Below are 16,126 nucleotides of genomic sequence, written 5' to 3'. Positions count from 1 at the left end.
CTGAACTGCCACTTTAGGCACTTACGTCCACTACTCAGTTGCTGACTAACTCTGCAGGTGCCTGAGCTTCCACTAGTAAAGTCCCTAGTCACCTACATTTCTGCAGAGTTAGTCTGGGATTCACAATGTAGGTATTTCCCTATGGAGACCAAGTTGGTAGATGTTTTCAGAGGCTCCCTAAGAGCATGCCTGTCAGATTGTGCCCCACACCCAACACCACAATGGTGCCCCCCCTCCATTTACAGCCAACAGTGCAGTGGTTACAGCACTCTCAGCTTGTGGGAGCTCTGGGTTCAAATCTCTGCTTTGCCTGATTTAGCTCAGGAATATAAATCTGGATCTCCCACCTCCCTAACTGCTGGGCTATAGGGTATTTTGGGGTGGGTGTTTTTCAATCTCTCCTGTTGAAATTGTTTTACTTTGTATAAAATAGTCAAAGAGGTTGCATGGAGAGTTCAGAACCACACTTCCTGGCCAGATTGGAGTCAGTGATGTGCAAGTCTTGCATTACCTGTAGTTCTAGAAAAATGGCAAATGCTGCACCTAAACCATCTCGAGTTTTGTCACGGACTGGAAGGCCCTCCGATTGGGAAGTGTTGGGTATTCTGAGTCCGTTGCCAAACACAGAAAGAGATAAGTTATGTACTTGAGGCAACAGAGTACTTTTCAAATTATAGTAGACATGTTATTTCCTGCCTGTGGAGCTCAAACTGCTGCCAGAATTTTGTAGAGCAATTTGTTTACAGGTTTGAGGTCCAATGTTCCTTAAACATTGATCAAGGCCAAAATTGAGAATTAATATTATTTTATAAGGTGTTTAGTGTCCTAGAAATGCACAAGACTAGAACACCATACCACCTGCAATCCAGTGGGCTAGCAGAGCACCTGAATCAGACTCCTATCTATGTAGCAACTTTTGTAAAGGCAAATCAGGTAAATTGAGATTGCTTTTTTTCTTATTTTATGAAGTGGGTGGTATTCCAGGAGTGTTAGCTAGTCATCTGTTGGCTGCACACTTTATGTGGTGATGTTTGAGCATGAAGTTACTTTGCTAGTAATTGTTGAGTGGGGCAAATATTCAGAAGAAATATCACAATCCAATAGATAATGTAATCACTGGCAGGCTACCTTCATTAACTTGTGAAAGCTATTAAAATGCATCAATAAAAAGCCTCTCAAAATCATAAGGAGAGCTGTGATGCTGCACCCCATATTCTTCAAAATGTTGTTATGGTATAAATATGGCATAGTTAAGATATTTTTTATGAAAGATGGGTCATGAAATATTTCTGTATCTGAAGTTAGGAATATTGACTGAGGACAATAGAACTCTGAAGATACTAATCTCTCACCCTCCTGAGGAGCTTCCTGGGATGTTGCTTTGACGTTGCATGGTCATCTGATGATGTCACTTGGTACGGAGTATCACCTTCGACACTGCTAGTATTTTTCCACTGGAAACAAAGGGTACCAGCCTTATGTAAATTCTATTTAAGGCTTGGGAGTAAATCATTCAGCACTCTCCTCCATTGCCTGCCCAGGAAGGAAGACTGCTAAAAACACCTGAAGGGAAAGGCATGGGTGAGTCCAGCAGTCTAGCCTTTAAAGAGTCATAACTGGAACTCTGAGCTGCAGACATAAGAACATAAGAAAGACCGTACCGGGTCAGACCAAAGGTCCATCTAGCCCGGTACCTGTCTACCGACAGTGGCCAATGCCAGGTGCCCCCGAGGGAGTGAACCTAACAGGCAATGATCAAGTGATCTCTCTCCTGCCATCCATCTCCATCCTCTGACGAACAGAGGCTAGGGACACCATTCTTACCCATCCTGGCTAATAGCCATTTATGGACTTAGCCACCATGAATTTATCCAGTCCTCTTTTAAACATTGTTATAGTCCTAGCCTTCACAACCTCCTCAGGTAAGGAGTTCCACAAGTTGACTGTGCGCTGCGTGAAGAAGAACTTCCTTTTATTTGTTTTAAACCTGCTGCCTATTAATTTCATTTGGTGACCCCTAGTTCTTGTATTATGGGAATAAGTAAATAACTTTTCCTTATCCACTTTCTCAACATCACTCATGATTTTATATACCTCTATCATGTCCCCCCTTAGTCTCCTCTTTTCCAAAATGAAGAGTCCTAGCCTCTTTAATCTTTCCTCATATGGGACCCTCTCTAAACCCCTAATCATTTTAGTTGCTCTTTTCTGAACCTTTTCTAGTGCTAGAATATCTTTTTTGAGGTGAGGAGACCACATCTGTACACAGTATTCGAGATGTGGGCGTACCATGGATTTATATAAGGGCAATAATATATTCTCAGTCTTATTCTCTATCCCCTTTTTAATGATTCCTAACATCCTGTTTGCTTTTTGACCACCTCTGCACACTGTGTGGACATCTTCAGAGAACTATCCACGATAACTCCAAGATCTTTTTCCTGACTCGTTGTAGCTAAATTAGCCCCCATCATGTTGTATGTATAGTTGGGGTTATTTTTTCCAATGTGCATTACTTTACATTTATCCACATTAAATTTCATTTGCCATTTTGTTGCCCAATCACTTAGTTTTGTGAGATCTTTTTGAAGTTCTTCACAATCTGCTTTGGTCTTAACTATCTTGAGTAGTTTAGTATCATCTGCAAACTTTGCCACCTCACTGTTTACCCCTTTGTTCCCTGTCCTTTAACCAGTTCTCAATCCATGAAAGGACCTTTCCTTTTATCCCATGACAGCTTAATTTACGTAAGAGCCTTTGGTGAGGGACCTTGTCAAAGGCTTTCTGGAAATCTAAGTACACTATGTCCACCGGATCCCTCTTGTCCACATGTTTGTTGACCCCTTCAAAGAACTCTAATAGATTAGTAAGACACGATTTCCCTTTACAGAAACCATGTTGACTATTGCTCAAGAGTTTGTTTTTCTATGTGTCTGACAATTTTATTCTTTACTATTGTTTCAACTAATTTGCCCGGTACCAACGTTAGACTTACCAGTCTGTAATTGCCGGGATCACCCCTAGAGCCCTTTTTAAATATTGGCGTTACATTAGCTAACTTCCAGTCATTGGGTACCGAAGCCGATTTAAAGGACAGGTTACAAACCTTAGTTAATAGTTCTGCAACTTCACATTTGAGTTCTTTTAGAACTCTTGGGTGAATGCCATCTGGTCCCGGTGACTTGTTAATGTTGAGTTTATCAATTAATTCCAAAACCTCCTCTAGTGACACTTCAATCTGTGACAGTTCCTCAGATTTGTCACCTACAAAAGCCAGCTCAGGTTTGGGAATCTCCCTAACATCCTCAGCCGTGAAGACTGAAGCAAAGAATCCATTTGGGGGCAGGGGTCATGGGGGGCAGTCAGGAAGGAGGGGGGGTTGGGTGGGGTGGCAGGGGGCAGTCAGGGGACTGGGAGAAGGGATCGTTGATGGGAAAGGGGTCGGGGGGGCACATCAGGAATGAGAGGAGGGGTTGGATGGGGCGGTCAGGGGATAGAGACGGGGGGGGCTGTGGATGGGGCAGGGGTCCCAGAGGGGCTGTCAGGGAACAGGGGGGGTTGGATGGGGCAGGAGTCCCGAGGGATGTGGATAGAGGGTGGGGGCCAGGCCACGACCATGTCCCCTAAACCAGCCCTCCATACAATTTACAAAACCCTCAGGCCAAAAAGTTTGCCCACCTCTGCCTTATAATCAATTAAAATTTACCTTTTGTAGTTAATAAATGTATTTCTTGTTCATTTCAAAACCCAGTTTGTGCAATTCATATCTGGGGAGGGAGGCTGTCCACATGGAGGGAGAGTGATTTTTATGAGTTTGCGCTGTGCAGATTTTTCTATACAGCGCAAGACACTATTATTTTGGGTTTACTCCCCAAAGGAGGTGTGCATGTGAGTGTTGAGTAAATCCCCAAGCTGATTCCTCCCACACAGAGCTGATTTCAGTCTGTGTCTGCAGCTGGGTTTGGCCTTACCTGTGTGTGTGCACTAGAGAAGATTTGAGGACCTGGCAGAGCTAGGACAGGATGAGGAAACCCAGGCTGGCGGAACGGGCAGAACCAGTGGTGTGCTATACAGGAGGTCAGAGTAGATGAGCTCAATGGTCCCCTCTAGCCTTGGAATCTATCAATCGATGACTAACCAGAAGCCCAATGGCCTAAGCCCTCCCAGGCCTTTCTCAGTGCCTTCACATTCCTCAGCTCACTCTGGGAAAAGCCTAATAGCACTGGGACTTGCTGCATGATCTGCACTCAGCAAGTCTGGACATTGACAAGCTAAAGCAGTGAACCCATTCCCAGCCAAAAAACTTCAGGACCAGACTTAAAAGAAAAACTGCTGAGCTTCAGTTCATTTGCAAATTTGACACCATCAGCTCAGGATTAAACAAAGACTGTGAATGGCTAGCCAACTACAAAAGCAGTTTCTCTTCCCTTGGTGTTCACACTTCACCTGCTAGAAGAGGGCCTCATCCTCCCTGATTGACCTAACCTCGTTATTGCTAGACTAATTCTTGCCTGCATATTTATACCTGCCTCTGGAAATTTCCATTACACGTGTCTGACGAAGTGGGTATTCACCCACGAAAGCTTATGCTCCAATACATCTGTTAGTTTATAAGGTGCCACAGGACTCTTTGCTTTTTACAGATCCAGACTAACACAGCTACCTCTCTGACTGTCCTGGCTCCAACCCTGTCCCAGGTACACTAGGTCAAGAGCATCTGGTGAGAAAAACAGACTGGCTGTGTTCAGGGAGTTTGCACATGAGGTATTTCACCCAAAGATTGGAAACACACAAGGAATCAGTATGCACCAGAATGCTGTCTCTGGATATTCACCCCTTAAATGACTGGCTGCGGCATAGGAGCGTTGGGTGAGGTTTGTTTGGAGGTGTGATTGGTAATGGGATAATATGCATTAACAATGGAGAGCTCAGTGCAATGGCAGCAAGGTAGGGTGGGCACTGCGGTTCCAGAAAATGTGTAGAGAAGCCTAAGGTATGCTGCTAGAGGAGGCAGTATGTATCCGTCTCCCACCCCCATTGTGTCAGCTGATTCTGGCTCTGAGCCAGAAGAGTCCCCAGAAGTCACCTACTACAGGACAGGCCCAACAAAGAAAATAACAGAACGCCACTAGCCATCACCTTCAGCCCCCAACTAAAACCTCTCCAGCGCATCATCAAAGATCTACAAAACCTCTCCAGCGCATCATCAAAGATCCTGAAAGATGATCCCTCACTCTCACAGATCTTGGGAGACAGACCAGTCCTCACTTACAGACAGCACCCCCAGCCTGAAGCAAATACTCACCAGCAACCGCACACCACACAACATAAACACTAACCCAGGAACCTATCCTTGCAACATAGCCCGATGCCAGCTCTGTCCACATATCTATTCAAGTGACACCATCATAGGACCTAATCACATCAGCCACGCCATCCGGGGCTCATTCACCTGCACATCTACCAACATGATATATGCCATCATGTGCTAGCAATGCCCCTCTGCCATGTACATTGGCCAAACCGGACAGTGTCTACGCAAAAGAATAAATGGACACAAATCTGACATCAGGAATCATAACATTCAAAAACCAGTGGGAGAACACTTCAAACTCTCTAACCACTCAGTGACAGACTTGAAGGTGGCAATTTTGCAACAAAAAAACCTTCAAAAACAGACTCCAAAGAGAGACTGCTGAACTCGAATTAATATGCAAATTAGATACAATTAACTTAGGTATAAACAGAGACTGGGAATGGTTGGGTCATTACACTAATTGAATCTATTTCCCTATGTTAAGTTCTCCTCACACCTTCTATGGGTCATCTCAATTATCACTTCAAAAGATTTTTTTTCTCCTGCTGATGATAGCTCATCTCAATTGATTAGACTCTTCCTGTTGGTATGCATACTTCCACCTTTTCATGTTCTCTGTATGTATAAATATCTCCTGTCTGTGAGAAGAAGTGAGCTGTAGCTCACAAAGAAGTGAGCATCCGAAGAAGTGAGCTGTAGCTCACGAAAGCTTATGCTGAAATAAATTTGGTAGTCTCTAAGGTGCCACAAGTACTCCTGTTCTTATAGCAGCAATGGTGAGCTTTCTAGTTGCAAAGAGTTCTTTTAGAATTTAGTCCAAAGGTTATAGTCCAATGTCCAATATCATATTCAGGGTGTTCCATCTTAGGACTGGGCTCTCAATCCTTATGGTTTAGGCTTCCCCTGAATGAAACCTCAAGCAGATCTGAGATGACAGGATCAGGACTCAAGGGTCTTTTATACAATGCTCTAGCATCCACTTGACCATACAGTCCTGGATAAACAATCAGGAATCAGGGCTACGTTGAACAAGTAGGTCTACTTCCTAAGCATCGGTTGGTAATTATTCACACAGATTAACAGAAGGCAATTGCTTGTTTTTCCACCATTCACAGATGGTTTGCTATACATTTCAAAGAGAGAGAATACAGCAAAATCCTATGTTTACAGTTCATTTAAATGTTAAGATGTTCCTTTGATCTCTGAATTAACAGAATACATCATACACAGGGACTGTTTGATTATATTGTTGATCTCTACCAATATATATGTAAATACCCAAAACCACAAACACTATCTACTCCTATGTTTTTAAGGGTTGAATTTGAGTCCTTTATCCTGCAGGACGCTTACCCTTTCTGGTCACGTGTCACAACTAAATATAATGCTTAACCGCTAAAATAGATGCTCACAATCTCTAAAGAGGAGAGTGAGGGCCATTACCTGTTTTTGCATAACCTGAATTTGTTCCTCCAGTTTATGCTACTCTTGTGTGCATGCCAAATGGATTGCAGGAGTGTCCTTGCTTGTTGCAGTTACTGTTTCTGGACAATTCCATGTGCTAATGCATCAAATTTAGGTGTTAAATCACTTAATTTCAAATTGAAAAACTGAGAGTCTTTTTTATACACTCCTCTGCAATCAAGTTGCAGCTCCTGTCTCCTAATATGCTCTGTGAACTATTCATTTTTTTTCCTTCATCTGATTTACCAGTCCAGTGAAAGTATTGTTTGCTGCTTCTCCCTCCCATGCACTTACTTCTCCTGTTCAGATAGGTACCAGTCTAGGTCTTGATTTAGGTTTTACCGGAACCTGGCTCTTATTATATGGTGGTAGTTGCAGCGCAGTGGCCTTCATTCATTTTTTAATTTTGCTAGGAGTACCTTTTTCCATTTCTGTCCCCATTCTTCAGGCACAGGGAAGCTACCAGAAGCCTGCTGCTGACCACCAACAGGGGACAGGACATCTCTTGAGAGTTGAGAGTCTTTAGGTTAAGTTTAGAGGCGAGAGCAACAAGGGTGATGTCATGGTGGGTGTGTGCTAAAGACCACCGGATTAGAACAACGAGGTAGACAAGGCTTTCTTTGGACAACTAACGGAAGTTTCCAGATCACAGGCCCTGATTCTAATGGGGACTTCAATCACCCTGACATCTGCTGGGAGATCAATACAGCAATGCACAGACAATCCAGGAAGTTTTTGGAGAGTGTTGGGGACAACTTCCTGATACAAGTGCTGGAGGAATCAACTAGGGGCCGTGCTCCTCTTGACCTGCTGCTTACAAACAGGGAAGAATTGGTAGGGGAAGTAGAAGGGGGTGGCAACCTTGGCAGCAGTGACCATGAGATGGTTGAGTTCAGGATCCTGACAAAAGGAAGAAAGGAGGGTAGCAAAATATGGACCCTGGACTTCAGAAAAGCAGACTTTGACTCCCTTAGGGAACTGATGGGCAGGATCCCCTGGGAAGCTATTATGAGGGGCAAGGAGTCCAGGAGAGCTGGCTGTATTTTAAAGAATCCTTATTGAGGTTGCAGGAACAAACCATCCTGAAGTGCAGAAAGAATACAAATATGGCAGGTGATCAGCTTGGCCTACCAGTGAAATCTTCGGTGAGCTTAAACTCAAAAAGGAAGCTTACAAGAAGTGGAAATTTGGACAGATGACAAGGGAGGAGTATAAAAATATTGCTAGAGCATGCAGGGGTGTAATCAGGAAGGCCAAGGCACAATTAGAGTTGCAGCTAGCAAGGGCTGTGAAGGGTAACAAGAAGGGTTTCTACAGGTATGTTAGCAACAAGAAGAAGTTCAGGGAAAATGTGGGCCCCTTACTGAATGAGGGAGGCAACATAGTGGCAGATTATGTGGAAAAAGCTGAAGTATTCAATGTTTTTTTTTGCCTCGGTCTTCACAGACAAGGTCAGCTCCTAGACTGCTGCACTGGGCAACACAGTATGGGGAAGGAGGTGAGCAGCCTTCAGTGGTGAAAGAACAAGTTAAGGAATATTTAGAAAAGCTGGACATGCACAAGTCCATGGGTCCAGATCTAATACATCCCACGGTGCTGAGGGAGTTGGCTGATGAGATTGCAGAGCCATTGACCATTATCTTTGAAAATTTATGGTGATCAGGGGAGGTCCTAGATGATTGAAAAAAGGCAAATATAGTGCCCATATTTAAAAAAGGGAAGAAAGAGAACCCGGGAAACTACAGACCTGTCAGCCTTACTTCAGTCCCTGGCAAAATCATGGAGCAGGTCCTCAAGGAATCCATTTTGAAGCACTTGGAGGAGAGGAAAGTGATCAGGAACAGTCAACATGGATTCACCAAGGGCAAGTCATGCCTGACCAACCTGATCACCTTCTATGATGAGATAACTTTCTCTGTGGATATGGGGAAAGTGGTGGATGTGACATATCTTGACTTTAGCAAAGCTTTTGATACAGTCTCCCACAGTATTCTTGCCAGTAAGTTAAAAAAGTATGGCTTGGATGAATGGACTATTAGGTGGCTAGAAAGCTGGCTAGATTGTCAGGCTCAACAGGTAGTGATCAACAGCTCGATGTCTTGTTGGCAGCTGGTATGAAGTGGAATGCCCCAGGGGTTGGTCCTGGAACTGGTTTTGTTCAATATGGAATATCAAGGTTGGAAGGGACCTCAGGAGGTCATCTAGTCCAACCCGCTGCAGGACCAATCCACAGACAGATTTTTACCCCAGTTCCCTAAAGGGCTCCTGTCATAAACAGATAGTTAAGGGTTAATGTCTCTTTTACCTGTAAAGGGTTAAAAAGCTCAGTAAACCTGGCTGACACCTGACCAGAGGATCAATGAGGGGACAAGATACTTTCAAATCTTGGTGGAGGGAAGTCTTTGTTTGCGCTCTTTGTTTTTGTTTCTGTTTGCTCTCGGGACTGAGAGGGACGGGACATCAATCCAGGCTCTCCAAATCTTTCTGAATCAGTCTTGATTCATGATTCAACTGCCCCAAGAACCCCAACTGAGTACAGTTCATTACACCACCATTACACCAAAGATCCCCAGGCCCAGATGCCTCTCAAATACCCTCAGAGCGAAGGGAAACCTTGAGAGTGGGCGGAAAGAAGGTTATCGCATGGAGAGACACCAGGGAACAAGTGTCAGTTATCCACCAATCCTTAGTGGACCCCAAATTCATCAACCCAAAGGCCCAAGTGACAATTCACCCATTAATGTCAAAATCTTTAAACTTGCCTACAGCTGAATTGCCTGTCCAGTACAAGGGCTGGTCAGGAAGGTGGACTTTTGCCATCTATGACAATTATTCCATCCCCATGCTACTGGGGGAAGACTTGGCCAACCATGTGAAGCTGGCCAAGAGGGTGGGAATGGTCACCCGCAGCCAGGCCAAGCAAGCTTCCACACCCATCCCTGTTCCTGAGCCATCCACCAGGGCCCCGTCTGTGCTACCAGAGACCCAGACAGAGGTGGTGGAACCGGATCCCCTGCCAACGACTGCAACAGCCATAGTACATCCAGTCCCAGAACCGGAACTGGAAAAGCAACCAGCACCAGAACCATTGCCAGCACTGACGCCAGCGCTTGCAAACCCATCTACCACTCCAATGCCAGAGGGCACCAGCGGGCCTGAACTGGCAGAAGCAGCAGACAACCCTACCCAAAAGACTCAACCAGAGCCTGAAATACCACGTAGTGCACCAGCGGACAGCGGTTCACAGTCAACGGAAACAACGTCATCACCTACATCACTTCCACAGGGACCAAGCCCAAGGCCACAGTCTAAGGAGGAACTGGTGTCTCCAACCTCAAGGGAACAGTTCCAGGCTGAGCAGGAAGCGGATGACAGCCTTCAGAAAGCTTGGGCGGCGGCACGGAGCACCCCACCACCTCTCAGCTCTTCTAACTGATCCCGGTTTGTTGTAGAACAAGGACTTTTATACAAGGAGACTCTTTCTGGTGGACACCAGGAAGACTGGCATCCTCAAAAACAGTTGGTAGTTCCAACTAAGTACCGGGTAAAGCTCTTAAGCTTAACCCATGATCATCCCAGTGGCCATTCTGGGGTGAACAGAACCAAAGACAGGTTGGGGAAGTCCTTCCACTGGGAGGGAATGGGCAAGGACGTTGCTAATTATGTCCAGTCTTGTGAGGTGTGCCAACGGGTGGGAAAGCCCCAAGACCAGGTCAAAGCCCCTCTCCAGCCACTCCCCATAATTGAGGTCCCATTTCAGCGAGTAGCTGTGGATATTCTGGGTCCTTTCCCAAAAAAGACTCCCAGAGGAAAGCAGTACATACTGACTTTCATGGATTTTGCTACCCAATGGCCGGAAGCAGTAGCTCTAAGCAACACCAGGGCTAAAACTGTGTGCCAGGCCTTAGCAGACATTTTTGCCAGGGTAGGTTGGCCCTCCGACATCCTCACAGATTCGGGAACTAATTTCCTGGCAGGGACCACAAAAAATCTGTGGGAAGCTCATGGGGTGAATCACTTGGTTGCCACCCCTTACCACCATCAAACCAATGGCATGGTGGAGAGGTTTAATGGAACTTTGGGGGCCATGATACGTAAATTCGTAAATGAACACTCCAATGATTGGGATCTAGTGTTGCAGCAGTTGCTTTTTGCCTACAGGGCTGTACCACATCCCAGTTTAGGGTTTTCACCATTCGAACTTGTGTATGGCCACGAAGTTAAGGGGCCATTACAGTTGGTGAAGCAGCAATGGGAGGGGTTTACTCCTTCTCCAGGAACTAACATTCTGGACTTTGTAAGCAACCTACAAAGCACTCTCCAACACTCTTTAGCCCTTGCTAAAGAAAACCTAAAGGATGCTCAGGAAGAGCAAAAGGCCTGGTATGATAAACATACCAGACAGCATTCCTTCAAAGTAGGGGACCAGGTTATGGTCTTGAAGGCGCAACAGGCCCATAAGATGGAAGCATCATGGAAAGGGCCATTCACGGGCCAAGAGCGCCTGGGAGCTGTTAACTATCTCATAGCATTCCCCACCTCAACCCTAAAGTGTACCATGTTAATTCTCTCAAGCCCTTTTTATTCCAAAGACTTAAAGGTTTGTCAGCTTACAGCCCAGGGAGGAGATGACGCTGAGTGGCCTGAAGGTGTCTACTACGAAGGAAAAAGTGACGGTGGCGTGGAAGAGGTGAATCTCTCCACAACTCTGGAACATCTGCAGTGACAACAGGTCAAGGTGCTGTGCACTCGCTTCTCCCCCTTGTTCTCAGCCACCCCAGGATGGACTGAATGGGCATACCACTCCATTGACACAGGTAATGCTCACCCAATTAGAACCCCACCCTACCGGGTGTCTCCTCATGCCCAAGCTGCTATAGAATGGGAGATCCAAAACATGCTACAGATGGGTATAATCCGCCCCTCTACCAGTGCATGGGCATCTCCAGTGGTTCTAGTTCCCAAACCAGATGGGGAAATACACTTTTGCGTGGACTACCATAAGCTAAATGTGGTAACTCGTCCCACAACTATCCAATGCCACGCACCGACGAGCTATTGGAGAAATTGGGATGTGCCCAGTTTATCTCTACATTAGACTTAACCAAGGGGTACTGGCAAGTACCACTAGATGAACCCACCAAAGAAAGGTCAGCCTTCATCACCCATGCAGGGGTGTATAAATTTAATGTGCTTCCTTTCGGGCTGCGAAATGTACCCATCACCTTCCAAAGACTTGTAGATGGTTTCCTAGCAGGATTGGGAGAGTCTGCAGTTGCCTACCTCGATGATGTGGCCATTTTTTCTGATCCATGGGCAGAACACCTGGAACACTTGGAAAAAAAGTCTTCGAGCGCATCAAGCAGGCAGGACTAACTGTTAAGGCTAAAAAGTGTCAAATAGGCCAAAACAGAGTGACTTACCTTGGACACCAGGTGGGTCAAGGAACGATAACTCCCCTACAGGCCAAGGTGGATGCTATCCAAAAGTGGCCTGTCCCAAAGTCTAAAAAACAGGTCCAATCCTTCTTAGGCTTGGCCAGATATTACAGGCGATTTGTACCACACTACAGCCAAATCACTGCCCCATTAACAGACCTGACCAGAAAGACACAGCCAAATGCAGTTAAGTGGACTGATGAGTGTCAGAAGGCCTTTACCCAGCTTAAGGCAACACTCATGTCTGACCCTGTGCTAAGGGCCCCAGACTTTGACAAACCATTCCTAGTAACCACAGATGCATCTGAGTGTGGTGTAGGAGCAGTTCTAATGCAGGAAGGACCGGATCAAAACTTCCATCCTGTCGTGTTTCTCAGCAAGAAACTGTCTGAGAGGGAAAGCCACTGGTCCATCAGTGAAAAAGAATGCTACTCCATTGTGTATGCCCTGGAAAAGCTATGCCAATACGTTTGGGGATGGTGTTTCCAGCTACAAACCGACCATGCTGTGCTAAAGTGGCTTCATACTGCCAAGGGAAACAACAAAAAACTTCTTTGATGGAGTTTAGCTCTCCAAGATTTTGATTTCGAAATTCAACACATTTCAGGCGCTTCTAACAAAGTAGCTGATGCACTCTTCCGTGAAAGTTTCCCAGAATCAAATGGTTAAAAATTGTTCTTGAAATGTGGAAAATCGTGTAGTTTTACATAATTAGTAGTATATAGAATCATAGAACTTAAGATCAGAAGGGACCATTATGATCATCTAGTCTGACCTCCCGCAAGATGCAGGACACAAAAGCTGACCCACCCACTCCTGAAATAATTCTCTCCCTTGACTCAGCTGTTGAAGTCCCCAAATCCTGATTTAAAGACTTCAAGTAGCAGATAATCCTCCAGCAAGCGACCCCTGCCCCATGCTGCGGAGGAAGGCGAAAAACCTCCAGGGCCACTGCCAATCTACCCTGGAGGAAAATTCCTTCCCGACCCCAAATATGGCGATCAGCTGAACCCCAAGCATTCAGGCAAGACTCTCCAGCCAGGCACTCAGGAAAAAGACTTTCAATATCCCAACATTGATCAATGGTTCCATTGATCAATGGTTCCATGTCTAGTTGGCAGCCGGTATCAAGTGGAGTGCCCCAAGGGTCGGTGCTGGGGCCGGTTTTATTCAATATCTTCATTAACAATTGGGAGGATGGTGTGGACTGCACCCTTAACAAGTTTGCAGATGACACTAAACTGGGAGGAGTGGTTGATACACTGGAGGGTAGTGAGAGGATACAGAGGGACCTAGACAAATTAGAGGATTGGGCCAAAAGAAATATGATGAGGTTCAACAAGGACAAGTGCAGAGTCCTGCACTTAGGACGGAAGAATCCCATGCACTGTTACAGACTAGGGACCGAATGGCTGGGCAGCAGTTCTGCAGAAAAGGACCTAGGGGTTATGGTGGACGAAAAGCTGAATATGAGTCAACAGTGTGCCCTTGTTGCCAAGAAGGCTAATGGCATTTGGGTTGTATAAGTAGGGGCATTTGGGTTGTATAAGTAGGGGCATTTCCAGCAGATCGAGGGATGTGATCATTCCCCTCTAAACAGCACTGGTGAGGCCTCATTTGGAGTACTGTGTCCAGTTTTGGGACCCACACTACAAGAAGGATGTGGATAAATTGGAGAGAGTCCAGCGGAGGGCAACAAAAATGATTAGGGGGCTGGAGCACATGACTTATGAGGAGAGGCTGAGGGAACTGGGATAGTTTAGTCTGCAGAAGAGAAGAATGAGGGGGGATTTGATAGCTGCTTTCAACTACCTGAAAGGGGGTTCCAAAGAGGATGGATCTAGACTGTTCTCAGTGGTAGAAGATGACAGAACAAGGAGTAATGGTCTCAAGTTGCAGAGGGGGAGGTTTAGGTTGGACATTAGGAAAAACTTTTTCACTAGTAGGGTGGTGAAGAACTGGAATGGGTTACCTAGGGAGGTAGTGGAATCTCCTTCCTTAGAAGTTTTTAAGGTCAGGCTTGACAAAGCCCTGGCTGGGATGGTTTAGTTGGGTTTGGTCCTGCTTTGAGCAGGGGGTTGGACTAGATGACCTCCTGAGGTCCCTTCCAACCCTGAGATTCTATGATTCTATGATTGACCCTCGGTACTAATTACCAGTGGTCGCACGTTATTGACCTATTGACTAAATCACGTTATCCTATCAAACCATTCCCTCCATAAACTTATCAAGCTTAATCGTAAAGCCAGAGAGGTCCTTCGCCCCCACTGTTTCCCTCGGTAGGCTGTTCCAGAATATGTAAAGGTGCATGTGTTTTATTAATCTGTTTATTCTAAAGTTCTAGGAAAAAATCACCGCCAGTGTGGTTCCACACTGTCTGAGATTTGGGGGGCGTGTCATAAACAGATAGTTAAGGGTTAATGTCTCTTTTACCTGTAAAGAGTTAAGAAGCTCAGTAAACCTGGCTGACACCTGACCAGAGGACCAATGAGGGGACAAGATACTTTCAAATCTTGGTGGAGGGAAGTCTTTGTTTGTGCTCTTTGTTTTTGTTTTTGTTTGCTCTCGGGACTGAGAGGGACAGGACATCAATCCAGGCTCTCCAAATCTTTCTGAATCAGTCTTTCATGGTTCAAACTTGTAAGTAGCCAGGCAAGGCGGATTAGTTTTAATTTTGTTTTTCTCAACTTTTAAATGCTTCTTTTGCTGGAAGGATTTTTACCTCTGATTGCTGTAACTTTGAACCTGAGGCTAGAGGGGATTTCCTCTGGGCTATAAAAGCAGCAAAGAATCCTGTGGCACCTTATAGACTAACAGACGTTTTGCAGCATGAGCTTTTGTGGGTGAATACCCACTTCTTCGGATGCAATTCTGGGCTATATGAATCTGTAACCCTGTAAAGCATTTTCCATCCTGATTTTACAGAGATAATTTTTACCTTTTCTTTCTTTAATTAAAAGCTTTCTTTTTAAGAACCTGATTGATTTTTTCCCCTTGTTTTAAGGCCCAAGGGGATTGAGTCTGAACTCACCAGGGATTGATGGGGGAGAAAGGAGGGGGAATGATTAATTTCTCCTTGTGTTAAGATCCAAGGAGTTTGGATCTGTGTTCCCTAGGGAAGGTTTTGGGGAAACAGAAAGTGTGCCAGACACTGATCTCTGGATGGTGGCAGTGTTACCAGATCTAAGCCTGGAATTAAGTTTAGAAGGGTCCATGCAGGTCCCTACTCCCTTGACAGCCCCCTCAAGGATTGAACTCACAACCCTGGATTTAGCAGGCCAATTCTCAAACTACTGAGCTATCCCTCCCCTCCTACCTAGCAGCCTCACTTGACTATGTTACCAAACATAAATGGGAGTGACTTCAGGTCATTCTCTTTTTAAGTTTCGTCTCATGGAGATTCAGTCCTGCCTGCAGTTGTACTGCACCGTCTTCTGGTGAGCAGCCAGGAGATGACAATGGCTAGCAGTCGTACTGCACCGTCTGCTGCCAGCCTAAGATGTATAAGAGAGATGGAGTGGATCAAAACAAGAGACCAGATTTGTTTTGTATTCATTTGCTCCCCGCCCCCCCCAATAGTCGGGGGGGGATAGCTCAGTGGTTGAGCAATGGCCTGCTAAACCCAGGGTTTTGAGCTCAATCCCAGAGGGGGGCATTCTGTGTGACAGTTGGGTGTGCTTCTCCTTGATGCAAACTCATCCCCTTTGTTGATTTTAATTCTCTGTAAGCCATGTCATCAGTTGTACCTCCCTCCATCAGCACAATGACAGACAATCATTTCATGCCTTTTTTCAGCGCAGATGCCATAGCATGGGGCAAGCATGGAGCCCGCTCAGATCACGGCAGCAATTATGAGCACTGTAAACACCACACACATTATCCTGCAGTATATGCAGAACCAGAACCT

Source organism: Mauremys reevesii, linkage group 23, assembly GCF_016161935.1.
Source record: "Mauremys reevesii isolate NIE-2019 linkage group 23, ASM1616193v1, whole genome shotgun sequence".
NCBI lineage: Eukaryota > Metazoa > Chordata > Testudines > Geoemydidae > Mauremys > Mauremys reevesii.
This window is presented reverse-complemented; position numbering follows the sequence as displayed.